A 15,623-nucleotide genomic window follows, 5' to 3' on the forward strand; every position below is an offset into this window, starting at 1 on the left:
CAGTAGGTATACTCAAATAGGCCAATCCTTAAAAAGACAAATTTATGTGGTAAAGAAAATACTAAATTATTACAGGCATGAAATGTAAAAAGCAGTCTATACACTGTTAACAAAACACATGGAATTAAAAGTTGTTTAGCACACAGACAAACTCCTCATGCCTTTCCATTCCTCCATAAAATTTCAGATCCCTTTTATTTCTGGAACAATGATTTTTCTAAATGTGGGGAAAAAGGAAAAATCAGGAAAAAATTGTGTGCCACCACAGAAAACACACAATGCAATACAATTATCTTTGTTTTTTTTTTTTTTTTTTAAAGATTTACTTGTTTTTACTACAAAGTCAGATATACAAAGAGGAGAAGAGACAGAGAGGAATATCTTCTGTCCGATGTTTCACTTCCCAAGTGAGCACAATGGCCGGCTCTACACCGATCCGAAGCCAGGAACCAGGAACCTCTTCTGGGTCTCCCACACGAGTGCAGGGTCCCAATGCATTGGGCCATCCTCGACTGCTTTCCCAGGCCACAAACAGGGAGCTGGATGGGAAGTGGAGCTGCCGGGATTAGAACCAGTGCCCATATGGGATCCCGGGGCGTTCAAGGTGAGGACTTTAGCTGCTAGACCACGTCGGCAGGCCAACAATACAATTATCTTTCATTTGTAGTGTAAACAGAGGAATGAAAAGTAGATAGTGAACAGATGAAGCAAGCTCTGCTTCCTCCTCTGACAAATTCATCACAATGTCTGACATTGAGGCTTGAGACATGAGCCACTGACACTGCTCAGCTCCAACACCATGGGTTCCACTATCATTTAGGAAACAGCAGTCTTTTTAGAGCCTTCTTCATGTCTGTGTTCCTCAGGCTGTAGATGAAGGGGTTCAGCATGGGGGTGACCACGGTGTACATCACAGAGGCTGCTGCAGTTGAGGCTGAACTTGGGGCAGTGCTGGCACTGAGGTACACACCTAAGCCTGTGCCATAAAATAGGGAGATGGCAGAGAGGTGAGAGGCACAGGTGGAAAAGGCTTTATACCTGCCCTGAGTTGATGAGATGGCACGGATGGAGGAGATGATCTTGAAGTAAGAATACAGGATCTCAGCCAGAGGACCTCCTCCCAGCAACACAGCAGCAATATACACCATGAGATCATTAAGAAAGGTGTCAGAGCAGGCCAGTTGGACCACCTGATTCAACTCACAGAAGAAGTGGGGGATTTCCAGGTGTGTGCAGAAGCTCAGCCTCAGCACCAGTAAGCTGTGCAACAGTGAATCCAAGACACCCATGACCCAGCACACCAACACTAGCTGCACACAGACCCGGGGGGTCATGATGACCGTGTAGTGCAGGGGGTTACAGATGGCCACAAGCCGGTCATAAGCCATTACAGTCAGGAGAAAGTCATCCAACCCAACAAACAATATAAAGAAGAACATCTGTGTGATGCAGCCTGCATAGCTGATGACTTGGCTCTGTGTCTGAATGTTCACCAGCATCTTGGGGATGGTGGTGGAGGTGAAGCAGATGTCCACCCATGGACAGGTTGGCGAGGAAGAAGTACATGGGTGTGTGGAGTTGTGGGTCTGTGCGGATGGCCAGGACGATGAGCAGGTTCCCACATACAGTGACCAGGTACATGGAGAAGAAGAGCCCAAAGATGAGAGGCTGCAGGGCTGGGTCCTCTGAGAATCCCAGGAGAAGTATTTCTGAAAGCTGAGTTTGGTTTCTCGTTTTCATGTGGTACAGATACTATCAGGAAGAAATAATTTCAACTGAATCATAATTATGCAAAATAGACATAACCAACATAAAAGAAATCAAAAATTCTTGTTTTCCAGTTCAGAATTTAGGTACCACATTTGAAATGGCTTTGTTCCTTCTGGTCCCACACAGTGGATCACTAAGAATTTCTTGCCACACTAAGTCTTTTCCTAAATCATCAAAAACTTTTCACATAGCATGTGATGTTCTTTGATCACTCTAAAATACCTAATTTTTTAGTGGCTGCAAACTCACCATGGAATTTCCAATTATATATATGAAATAGAAAGCAGGAGATGAAGCAGTGTATAATATGTGGTTCCAAACAATCTTAATAATGGGATTCAATTCTGTTTATGAAAGATATAGTGAACTGCAGTTAATTGGTGTCACTGGAGGCAGAAGTGCTTGATTTTGAGTAAATGAGTCAATCATGTTAAGCAAACAGGAATCACAAAGGATGTCAAATGATTAGAACAACTCAACATGGAGCAGGTTGGAAATACATATAAAACTGAATTAGGACTCTGCTTGCACAACTAAAATTTTGTAGATTCATAACAGCAGGATTCAAACCCAGCATGAGTGACTGACTTTGATGACAGAAAGATACAAGCTTCTGAAATCTGACAGGAAAGAGCTGGCGTGGGTTGGCTCATGCCTCGCTGGGTGGGACACAAAGATTAGTCACTCCTCACCATGGTGTTGAGGATTTTCCTGCACACCCTCCCCCCCGCCCCCAAAAATAAAAAAATGTTCTGCAACTTAAATGTTGACAAATTTCTTGTTAGAGTTACAAGCCAGTCTAGATTATCCTAAAATCTGCCAAGATCAGCAAAAGTATACTTCAACACAACAAATGGCTAAATACTAAAATGAAATACACACGAGACAGCTGAATGGTACCTTATAGCCATTTTAAGGCATATAGCAGCCGGTCCTGAATATAAACTAAAATTGAAATGTCAATGAGCTAATCAGAGGTTGTGGTTAGGACTTGCTTTTCTTTTCTTTTCTTTTTTTTTTTTTTAACATACTGGTTACTCAAAACCATGTCAATTCCATAATGTTGCAAATTGCTGTTGATGTTATATTGGGACTCTTAATTGACTGGGATGATATTCTACCAGCTCTAACTTTGGACCAGAAATGGTCTCCCAAAGAAACTGTTCAACCCATCTGGACAATAAGTAGCTGGACTCTATGCTTGGTATATGTTTGCAAGGAAAGAATCTTGATTGAATTTGAACTGTAATACTGCATCAAGGTGGAGGAATCCACCAGGGGGAGGGGCGTGGGGAGGGGTGGGAGGATTCCCAGAGCCTATGAAACTGTCACATAATGAAAAATAATTAAAAAAATATATAATAATATAAAAGAAATGCAATAAAAATATATGAAAAAAAGAAAGATACAAGCTTTCACAAATCCTCTTAAAATTGAGTAAACGTTCATCAAAATGTTTTTGAAAATGTAGCTAACAAATGCAATTTTGTGCATCTGTTTTGTAAAATAGAAGGTTCTCCAAATTTCCATGGCATTATTATGAATTACGGTATTTTTGCAACATTGTGGATTGTAACAACCTACCTTCTAAACACGTTTTTAGTTGCACTGAAGTACACTCAAGGACACATGAAAAAACTCCATGGCAGAAAAAGGTGTTGACAGTGATCAATCCTTGTAGGTCAGAACAGTAAAGACAGGAATAAGTCAGACTCACCAGACAGCACACCAGCAAAGTGCTAAAAAAATGCAGGAGAGAATGCGAGGGGCTGGAAACCCTTGAGTTATCCAGCTCACAGATGATGCATTGACTTTTGAGCAGGTGTCTTTGGTGGAGCTCTTTTTACTGCATCAATAAAATAACATTGAGTCATGTGAGAGCACAGTGTGAGAGAAGACGAAAGATTGCTAGGTTTGTGTGTTCCAGCAGCTGTTACTCTCAGAATTTCATGCAAGCATTTCCTCTCACCTGGCCATTTCCTGTCAATACTGGAGAGTTAGTTACATCCCTTCTTAACAGTCAGAATGGGCAGAATAGAAACTCAGTCTGCAGAGGCTGTCCCAGGGCCAGCAGTAGTCATTGCCCCTCCTCTAACCAGCTTTGAGTGGTGAATAACCAAGCTCTGTAACACTACAAAATTGACATGACCTCACTCCACCACATGTCCCTCCACACAGAAATTTTTTTCTCTTCTCCCCCAGATCTCCAAATGCTGCAAAGCTGGCTTTATGTAATCGAGGGAATTCATACCACTCATTGTCTATTAGAATTGATCTTTTCTTGCTCTCATTTCTTCATTAGTGATGCTGATTGCCCTAGGACATTCAGTATTTTCCTCCCCTTTGAATCAATGACAAATGCATTCAATAGTTAAGTATAGCGGTGAGCAATCCCAGACCTATCCCAGGTGTTAGCTAGGTTAGTCCAGTTCTAAGTTAACCCCAAGGAAAGCTGTCTGTGTCCACAGTCTGGGTCCCCTCCTGCAGTGTCTGCCAGGCTCACCTGCATGGCAACTCTACGATTAAAGTGTCTGTATGGATGCCCAAATTCTTCCTGGATGGTGGATGCTGGAGATTGAAGCTCTGTCCCAGGCACAGCAGAGGGAAGAAGGGAAGCTCTGGTCCCTGAGCCAGACTCGGGACCCCAAATGCAACAACCATGCTGCTTCTAGGCCAAGGTTACACAGTCTGAGGGAACACAAAGAGGAGCTACTTTACAGCTCCAAGCACCTGCTCATTATGCAGCTCCCTGACCACTAAGCACCAGCTGGCCCCTGGGCCGCTGCCCAGGACAGAAAGCAGGTGTCTCCCAAGAGACCATGATGGACTCAGGTGAATCCTCTTCCTCCTGCTCTGTAATCTCTGTTACAATGAACTTTCACTGGATTTATGTTGGATAGTTCATGTCTTGTTAAGTACTGGTAAATGTTTTTTGAAAACTTGTGCAAAGTTTCTCACCCTCTTGAAACCTCAGGGAAAAAATTACAACAAGGACAGGTTTATGATAACTTATCATCCTATGTGGAATAGGAACATTTCTCAGAACACCAGAGAAGAAACAGTTCTTCAAACACTTTTTATCCCAGCATCAATGAGAGCAACGCTTATATTGCATGAGCTTAACAAATGGACGAAAATTTTCTAAAGACTTTCAGATTTTTAAATTTTTTCATGGATACAAGAGAACAAATTTCAGATATGTCATAAATAAAATTCTAAAAAATTAGCCATTCCTGCCTCAGACTCCCATTTTTTTCCAACAATTTTGTACAGTAATGCACTTTTAATTTTTTAATTATCTAATGACAATAGTAGAAGGACTACTGCTACACAAGGGTTATAGACAAGGACTAATTAAATAGTGAATCATAATAAACCAGTTTCCCTTATCATACATTGTGTTTATTTGTGTGAATGTTTAATTAGCTATCACATATAACAAAGAAACTGAAATATGTGTCTTTTTTGGAATGGCTTACTTCCCTACACACAGTGGTTTCCACCTGCATCCATTGTGTTGTAAAATATGATTTTTTTTATGACTTACTGGCATTCCATTGTATATGAATACCATGCTTTGCTAATCCAATCACTTTTTCAAGGATATCCAGATTTATTCCATATCTTAGCATTTAAGATTTCTTAGTTTACAAATGTCTGTTCAGGATTTTAAGGATATTTCATTCGAAAGGCAGAGGGTTGGTGGAGCCTTGCATTCACTCATTCACTCTCTACATGCCTGCATCACCAGGTGGTACATTATATCTCAAGTAATTGGGTCCCTGACATCCATGTGGGAAATGTAGATTGTGTTCCTGGCTCCTGGATTACAGCTGGCCCAGCATTGGCTGTTGTGGGAATTTGGGGAGTGAACCAGTAGACAGTCTCTCTCCATTCTCAGGGACTCGCATGTGCAGTGAATACAAAAGCTTTAAAGGTCTAAAAACAGCCCTGTGCTGAATAGCAAATGGTAAATCTCCCAGTAAGGTCATTAGCATGCCATAAGCTAGGAAGGACATGTGTAACCCAAAACTCAGAGTCTTGGTGAGGAAAAGTAGCAGAAACTTGGTGTAACCTGGGATGATGTGTGATGTGTACAACCTAACCACCCAGACCAGTGCAGCATGTGAATTTGCACAACAGGAGGTAACGTGTGAAATAAGATTGCTAACTAAAAATAAGAAGATTGCAAAGATTGAGAGACTTGTACCATCACAGTCACTCTCTCAAAGTATAAGGAAGGAGTTGACGTGGCATTAGAGGATGCCTGGAAGCGGCTGTGCTGCTACTACTGGCACTGAAGGTACAGGAAGAGCCAGGAGTCAGGGACACAAGCTGACTCCAAGAACTGCAAGAGGCAGGTAGGGGTTATCCTCTGAAGCCTGCGGGAGAAACCACAACTGCAGGCAATTTGATTTCACCCAAAGGATGCACAACAGTTTCTAATCTGCAAAGACACAGCAAAAATACATTGGTTCTTTTCTAAGGTATTTATTTACTTATTACTTATTTTAAAGACAAAGTGACAGGCTGAGGAAGAGCAAGAAAAGAGAAAGATCTTCATGCTCTGATTCACTCCCCCAATGGAGGCAGCAGCTTTGCCTGGGCCAGGCCAAAGGCAGGAGACAGGAGCTCCATTCGTGTCTCCCCTGCTGGGTGGCTGGGACCCAAGCGCATGGGTCACCACCTACGGCCTTTTTGGGTGCATTAGCAGGACACTGGGTCAGATGTAAGTAGGATACAGACCCACACTCACAGCTGAGATACTCATTCCTAAACAGCCCCTTTCCATGCCTCACCTAAACTTGTCTTCTCATCCTATTGTCTAGAAACTTAGAAAGACTGCGTTTGTGGTACAAATTTGGTAATAAGTAGGGAAGGTGGGAAAACAGTAGATAACAAATCAATTAGATATAAGAAATCAGAGAAACCTAATAACACGGGTTGATGAAATTGTGTGTGTAAGATGAAATAGACAGAAGGCATCTGAGAGAGAAGGATCAGGGTCAGCTTCTTCAATCTGATTCAAGAATCAGAGTCTCTGTGACAGAGGCCTTGAGCCCTGCATTTGTGGGATCAGAGCCACGAGTCCTGTTAGAGCTTCCTACTACAGAGTGTTTTCAAGGCTCTCTTCATGTCGCTGTTCCTAAAACTGTGGATGAAGGGGTTCAGCATGGGGGTGACCACTGTGTACATCACTGAGGCTGCTTGCACATGAAGTTGACCTGGGAGCAGCCCCAGAACTGAGATACACACCCATGCACTGCTAGAGTCCAGCTAGAGCTAAGTTCGGAACTCGCAAAGGGTGCGTTGATGAGGTGCAAAGAGGAATGAAATGGACCACTATGATTTCATGATCATAAGGGACAATGCAAGAAAGCTGTCCCTTTTATTTATACAGAAACAATCATAAGCCCTGGCACAGACTTTTGACATCATGGTCAAATGGGTGCATCCAAGAATAATTCTGTCATTTGTTTCACCTAAAAACGATAGAAGTTCCTACCATAATTCTTATTGTACAACTCCATTTTGTATCACAAAGAAAAGGAGAACCTAAAGACCAAGGAAAGAATGAAACCCTAAATACAGGTCCCTACATTAGCTTAAGGTTGATGGGGACAGTCAAGACAGCATGAATAATAAAAAGTACTTTTGCAAGATGTTATTATTGACATTAACTTCCAAGCTCACATTGAGTAAAAGGCCAACTCCACAGTAGCAAACAATGCCTGAGTGGATTAGAAGGTGGAGCTGCATTCAGGTGGTTGTAGAGACATCCACCAGGACCAGCCATACAGCAGGAAGTTCCTTGCGGCCCTGCCTGCAATGGAACAATGCTCCTCACACCTTCGTGTTCCCCACATCCACTGCATGGACCCCAGCAATGCACACACAATAAAATAACGCAACGGCAAAGAGGTGAACAGCACAAGTAGAAAATGTTTTATACTTTTGCTGAGCTGAGGATATTGCACAAGTTGAGGAGATTATTTTGTAACAGGAGTAAAGAATCCCAGTGAAGGCATCCCCACCAAAAAGCAAAACTGTAAAATAAATGACTAGGTTATTAACAAAGGTGTCTGAGCAGGCACAGTGGATCAGCTGCACCAGTTCACAGAAGAACTGGGTGATTTCCAGGTCTGCGCAGAAGCTCGGCTACAGCACCAGCAGGCTGTGCAACAAAGCATGCAGGACACTGGGAATCTAGGAGGTCAGAGGCACACAGAGCCGGGGGTTCATGATGATCGTGCCGTGCAGGGAGTGACAGATGGCCACAAGCTGTTCAGAGGCCCTAGCTGACAGGAGAAATCACCCAATTCTGCAACTACTATGTAAAAGAACATCTGGGTGATGCAGTCTGCATAACTGATGGCTCTGCGTCTGGATGTTCTTCCACCAAGGACAGGTTGGCAAGAAAGAAGTACATGGGTGTGTAGGTGTGGGTCTGAGAGGATGGCCAGGATGATGAGCAGGTTCCCACTAACATGACCAGGTACATGGAGGAGAACCGCCCAAAGATAAGAGGCTGCAGTGCTGGTTCCTCTGAGAATCCCAGGAGAGGGAATTATGAATGTTGTGTTTCATTTCTTCGTTCCATGAAGTGTCACTATCAAACAAAATAAAAATAATACTAGTGGTAAAGCATTGCACCAAGAACATTAGCAAAATTGTGGAGATTCTGACCTCTTATGTTGCAGTCATAAATTTAGCTCCATATTTGTGGATTAAACTCTTGTTATTTAGGACACCCCCATGGCCATCATCAGCCAGAAATACCTGTCCCAGCACCCCTGAGAGTTCCAGTGCTGTGACTGCTCCTATCAGGGGCATCAGTCCAGGGTTGCAATGCTTGGGGCTTCCTGTAGAGGCCAGAAATGCAGGACTCTGGGGATCTGGAAGAGGAACACTGGATCTGAGAAAATGAAAGAAGTAAAGGGACATTACTTCTAGTAGAAGAGGTCTGGCCAGCTGAAAAGATCACGTTTGAACAGAAACCTCAAGAATGAGGGGACTCTGTCTACCAGATTATCTGAGACTTGAACTCCTACAGGGAAAACCAGTACATAGGACTAGAGTGAGTAGGAGAATCCAAGGTCAAACAGAAGCAGATGTCTGGTGCGCACATGTGTGTGTGTATCTGGTGTGTGTGTATATTTGGTGTGTGTGTGTATATCTGGTGTATGTGTGTGTGTTTGTATCTGTTGTCTGGTGTGTGTGTGTGGTGTATGTGTGTTGTCTGGTGTGTGGCTGTTGTCTGGTGTGTGTGTGTATATCTGGTGTGTGTGTGTTTGTATCTGTTGTCTGGTGTGTGTGTGGTGTATGTGTGTTGTCTGGTATCTTTGTGTGTGTGTCTGGTGTATGTGTTATGTCTGGTGTGTGTCTATTGTCTGGTGTGTGTGTGTGTATGTGTGTGTGTGTGTGTGTGTGTGCAGATTATATGTGAACAGGTGATCAGGGCACAGAAGTCTCCCTGGTACAATTGAGCTTGCATGAGACAGTGAGCCTTCATCTCACTTCTTTCTTCTTGCACTGTGTTAGTTCATGGTGAGTCCTCTGTGGAAGGCAGCAGATCCCCTACTCAGCATCCTTGAGTGCTGTGTGTATGTGTGCTGAGTCCCCTGGCATCCACTCACCGGGCCTAGGCACTTCTGCATGGAGCTCAGCTCGCACACCAGAGCAGCAGCCCTGTCTCCTGGGCTATAGCATCTCCATGTCCTTTCAACCCCGACACACCAGGGAGACTGGGAGTGGACACAGCAGATCTGGTGACACAAGATTAATGACCTCTAACTACATGGGTCCTTCAGAGCCTGCAGAAACGTTTTTAAATATCGGTTTGGTATTGAAAGTTGAAACGTCCTACAGAGAACTTCCGTGATGCGTGTGTTGCAGGAACTATGCCAGATTCCCTGCACTTACAAATAGTAGGCATCCAATTCTGTAACCCTCTCATGTGTAAATATAATCAAACAGGGCTGATTTTTCTCTCTAAATTCTGGAGTTTAGAATAATTTTTATAGTATTTTTAACTATGATTGATGGCTAACAAATGGTTCTGTAAGGGACATGTCTACACTGCATAATGATCAGAAATGGCTAACCAAAAACTCCATTATATTTGTTATTCATTTATTTATGGGCAGAACGTTCCAAACATTCTCTTCCAGCTGTTTTGCAGACCAACCTAGCAGTGTTATTGATGCTTCTCTCCTAATGGACAATATTTCATACTCTAGATAAAGAAGCATGGAAATGAGACTCACAGAGAGAGATTGAGAGAGAGAATTTAAACAAGAGGGAAGCTATGATCTGACGATTCCCACGAAGGTCATCACAACACTGAGGACTGTGAGTTAAAAACTGTCTGAATTCTAACATGGACTTTGTCCCTTTGCCATTTTATTAAGAAATGAGCCAGGCACACATGTGTCCCAAATTAAATCATGATGAATATCTCACATCTGATGCTGGTAACCTTAGCTTCTACCCTTCCTGAATGTGAGTCTCTTTCATTTTGACATGTCTTGCTCTTTATTTAGTGAAGCATTAAGCCTTTGACTATAACGTAAATTAAATAGTGTCATCTCAAATACTAAAAATAAAGGAGAAAAAGACTAAACTATTCTCTCATGCAATCACCCTGCCATGTGAAGTGGTCCTGGGCTGTCTCCCACCAGGGAACACTGTCAGACTCTCTCTCCTGATTAATAAAACCATTTGCCTGGAAGAATAACAAATTGCATTTATGAATTCTTGGTATTCACATTACCAAGACAATCGATGAGAATAAGGTAACATGATCATGCAGCTGCTGGGACCCTGAGAATGTAAACTGTCAAGAAATTCCTTAAAATGTTAGCAAGTAACAATAAAAGGACAGATGTATTTTATCAATTTAAGTTGAAATGTATACAAATATCAGTGGCATAAGCAACGATCACTCAGTCACCATCTGTTTTCCAAACAGCAGATGATATGTGAACACAGAATGAAGTTTTTCTTCTGGGAGGAAGAAGCAGCATTCCATGTAGTATAAGAAGTACATGGGGTTGGTTGTTACTGTGGGGGATAATGTGTTTGTAGGTCAAATGGAGAAAAACAGTGCGTTCAAAATGAGAGTGGAAGGGATGTGACTTTTAGTAAATGATCCAGCCCCATAAAGCAAAGAAGAACCACAGAAGATATCTGGGCAGAGGAATGATTTGACATCAGGAAGCTGGGAATACATGCAGAAAGAACACATTAAGACCACGGTTGTGCTCTTGCAAATATAGAACAGTGAGAGGAAAATTAGGATGGTTACTGATATTTGACAACAGAAAATCAAGCTTTCAGATCTGTCCCAAAATATGATTATAAGTCTTCAAAAATGCTGGAAAATGCAATTAAACCACCTTGAGTGATAGCCTAGTGGCTAAAGTCCTCACCTTCACAAGCCTGTATCCTAGTCGGGCACCAGTTCTAATCCTGCTGGCCCCATTTTCCATCTAGCTCCTGGCTTGTGGCCTGGGAAAGGAGTTGAAGACAGTCCACAGCCTTGGGACCCTGCACCTGGGTGTGAGATCTAGAAGAGGCTCTTGGACCCTGTTTTGGATTGGCTCAGGTCTGACTGTTGTGGCCACTTGATTAGTGAATCAGCAGATGGACGATTTTCCTCTCTGGGTCTCCTCCTCTCTTTACATCTTTCCAATTAAAAAAAATGAAAGCTATACTTATTTTGGTGCACAAATTATGAACAATATATATTTCTCTGAATTCATATGGATTCTCACAAGCAGTAATTAAAGCCGTTTTGCAACTGACATGTTGGTCTATAGAAATTTAATGTTCAAATATGTATTTTTATGAAGTTTGAAGTAGACTTCAACTACACAACAAAGGACATCAAGCCAGTAAAAAGATGTTGACAATGGCCAATCCTTGTAGGTAAAAAGTCAATAAAGACAGGAATAAAAATGTCCCACCTGACAGCACACTAGAAAAATGCTGAAATTGCACTAGAAAATATGAGTGGCTGGAAACCCTTGAGTGTATCCACCTCATAGACATTGCAAGGACTGTCAAGCATGTGGCTGACAGAGTTCTTATCACTGCATCATTAAATAACACGGAGTCATGTGAGAATGCAATGCCAGAGAACAGAAGACCCTGAGAAATGAGTGTTCCAGCAGCTGATATAATCAGGACTTCCATGCAGACATCCCCCCTCTCCTGGCCCTTTACTGTCAATGCAGGGAGAGTCAATTACACCTCATTAACAACTAGGATGGGCAGGGTGGTGACCCTTCTGCAGAGGCTGTTTCAGGGCCTGGAGTTGTGATCTCCCCTCCTCTAGTGGGTTTCATGTGGTGAACAGCCAAGCTCCCTTGTACTGGAAAATTGATACGCCCTCACTCCACCACATGTCCCTCCACACAGAAAAATTTCTCCTCTACTCTGCCAGAACTCCAGATGCTGCTAAGTTGGCTCCATCTACTCTAGGCAGTTTAGACTGCTCATTGCCTATCAGAATTAATCTTTTCTTGCCATCATTTCTTCAGCAGTAATGACCATTGTCCTAGGAGATCCAAACAATTCTCTGCCCTTTGGTAATCATGAAGAAATGAATTCATTAGTTCAATATACAAGAACCCCAGACGTTCCTGAGGGTACTAGCTAGGTTAGTTCAGCTGCTGCTTGACGGCAGGGAATGCTCTCTGTGTCCACACTCTGGGGCCCCTCTGCAGTTCATCCAGACTTACCTGTATGGGAACTGTGGGAGGAGATGACCGTGTGGAAGCCCAGATTACTCCCTGGATGGTGGATGCTGGAGACTGAAGCTCCATCCCAGGCATGGAAGAGGGAAGGAAAAGCACTCATTTCTGAGGGAGACTCAGGATCCCAAATGCAACCAGCAGCTGCTTCTAGCCCTAAGTTGCACAGTCTGAGGGATCACAGCAGAGGAGCTCCTTATAGCTCCCTGCACCTGCTCATTCAGCAGTTCACTGAACTCTAAACACTTGCTGGCCCCTGGCACTCTGGCCGTGGCAGTAAGCAGGCATTTCCCAAAGAAATCATGATGGACTCAGGTGAATCCTCCTCCTGTTTCTCCCGGTCTGCAAAAAGCGCAAATGGCTACCCTTCAGCACCTCACCTTGCAATGTTGTTTTAGTAAGACAAGCCAGATCCCAAAGACAATTATCATGTGTTTCTCCTAGAATGTTGTAATTAATGCCGAATACAACACAATGTAGAAATGGAAATCCTGAGATTTGATTGTTGCTTCTACTCCTGGGAAACTGTGATTTCTCGAGTTTTTTGCTTGTTGAATATGATGGTTAGTTGGGCACTAAGCTGTGACTATAGAGGAGAGAATACATTTTCTAAATATTAAGAGAAAAAGGAAAGGTGGGATGAGGGGAATTGAGCTAGGGAAAGAAGAGAGGGAAAGTATGATGGTGTCCATGCAATTGTATCTATAAAATTTAATTAAATTTAGAAAGAGTTAAAAATCAAAAGTATTAGATATACATTAGTTAGCAGAGGAATTTATTTATTTGCTTAAAATAAACAGGAAAATTCACACATCCCCTGAAAGTGGTAATCATTATCTTCTTTATATGGACTAAATTGAGCTGAGACACAAGAAAATGAAACAAATTGCGTGATTGATGAACAAATTTCTCAAGTGGAAAGACATATTTACGCAGCTAGTACAAATAGAATAAAGCCTAGTAATTATTCTCTACGCTCAGACAAGGTTAAGTTCTTATAAATGTATTCATACAGATTACATTTTACACACATATGCACACACTAACAAGGGCACTTCACAAAGTTTATGTAAAAGTGAAATTTGATGACTGGTTTCTTTTGGCCTGCATTGCAATATTGCCCTCCCTTACAGCAACACCTGTTCAAGTCCCAGCTGCTTTGCATCTATCCAACTCCCAGCCAGTGCACATGGGGGGCAGGCAGAATTCTATCCAAGACCTTGAGTCCTCTGCATCCTGTGTGAGACATAGATGTAATTCATGTTCCTGGGTTCAGCCCTCAGTCACTGAGACCTTTTGGGGAGTGAACCTGCATAAATAGAATGTCATCTCTGTCTGCCTGCATCTCCCTCTCTCTTGAGCACTCTGCCACCCTATCGACAACTAAATCAGTTCATTTAGCTCAGTAGTGGACTTGGCACTTGCATTGACACTGGCAGGAATACACCATGGCAAATATCACAGTTCCAATACAGGCTGGAGGAAGAGACCACATCTTAGGAGATGAATTCAGAAAGACAGTCACCACAGCCACACAGAACTCACCTTGAATGAATGTCAGACACATGACCAAAGATGCATCACTGACTTCAGAACCAACGCAGCCTGGTCTTCAGCATGATTCTTGATTGCACCATTCCACTCTCTCACAAGTTAACATCTCAAACACTTTTGTTGTGAGATGGCTCTTTTTGAACATAAGGATATCATACATAATAACCCAAGTGAACAGCACAGGGTCATAATTGTCTGGTGATCTTTATTGTGGCATTGATTCCCATGATGGAATATATTATTTATAAACGATGTGTTGCTCATGTTCAATTCCATTCTGCAGTTGCAAAGTCATGACATGGAGACTGCCTTCTGAGGAGTCAGAATCGTTGGGGAAACACATGAATAGGAGCAAGAACATGCAAGATCCTGACAGAAACGGCTAGAGAAGAGCTCAGTCTCTGCATGAGCTGATGTTGTTGGAGAGATCCCTGAACCTGAAGGGCAGTAGAATGGATGGTGTCCATGTGGTTCCCTCAGCTGTTCCATTTCTCCTCTGGAATTGTTGTGCCAACGCAAAAATGGATGGATGTTACCTCCATTACAGGTAAGGAGTCAAGGTCAGAGATATCTCAGGAACGTTCCAAGGAAATGTGGGAAGAAAATTCAAGAAAAAAGCATGTTCACCAACCATTGACTCAATCACAGACCCCTACACATGGGCGTTAAGGCCCTTTCAGCACAAAATACTTGGACATAGGCGAGCAGAATGCTATCTCATACAAGCTACCTGGGTAGAAAATTGTTCTTCCTTGACTGATGATGTTTCTAATTCTTACACAATTAAAAATGATCTCTTTACATGGGTCCCTCTTTGGAGATGAGAGTGTAATTAGAATATTTGCAGTAACAGAGTCTCATTGTTGTCAGTGACCTGTGTCAGCCACTGTGGATCCATTCTGGTTCCAAGAGCAGGAGCCTAGGCAAGAAGGACCAGTTGGTTCTATGCAAAAATTTATGCTTCCTGGGGGATGGAGCACATGCAGGAATGATGGGCAAATATGAGAGTTCAGTCCTACACTAAAATTACACAAATGGCTTCCCATGTAACAGAAGTTGTCCAAAGAACAAATACACAGCATTCAAACCTTTTACCACTATTGCTCTTAAATATGTGTTATCTGTAAAATAAGCTAAAGCCCAGAAGGAGAATATTAAATTGTATGTTGTTGTGCTAATTAAGATTCCTTACAACAGTTAATGTGGACTGCATGTGCAATGTAATACCACCAGACCACCCAAAGTAAGCTGTCTTTCACAATAAATTTGGTGCAACGTGAAATCATTATGCAGACTGAAACAGGTCAGCCTCAAAACAAAACATACATGTGTTAATTTAGGGTGCTAAATATGTACAGTAATGCAGTGTAAAAGTAGGATGCATACTGTAAAAATACACATGGAATTAAAAGTTGTTTAGCACATACACTAGCTGCTCATTCACATCCCTTTCTTCATGAAATTCTGAGTCCCCTTGTATTTCTAGAATAATATTGACCACAAGCATGTGAAGACAAAAAAGTGAAAAACAATCTGTGTTGA

The 15,623-nt window shown here is 42.4% G+C and overlaps 1 pseudogene; it reads right to left on the reverse strand.

The window, feature by feature from the left end:
• Window positions 1-812: 812 nt before the first annotated feature.
• LOC105942598 (olfactory receptor 7A10-like) lies at window positions 813-1,740 on the reverse strand (annotated as a pseudogene).
• Window positions 1,741-15,623: the final 13,883 nt, after the last annotated feature.

The sequence above is a fragment of the Ochotona princeps genome, chromosome 22 (genome assembly GCF_030435755.1).
Source record: "Ochotona princeps isolate mOchPri1 chromosome 22, mOchPri1.hap1, whole genome shotgun sequence".
Classification (NCBI taxonomy): domain Eukaryota; kingdom Metazoa; phylum Chordata; class Mammalia; order Lagomorpha; family Ochotonidae; genus Ochotona; species Ochotona princeps.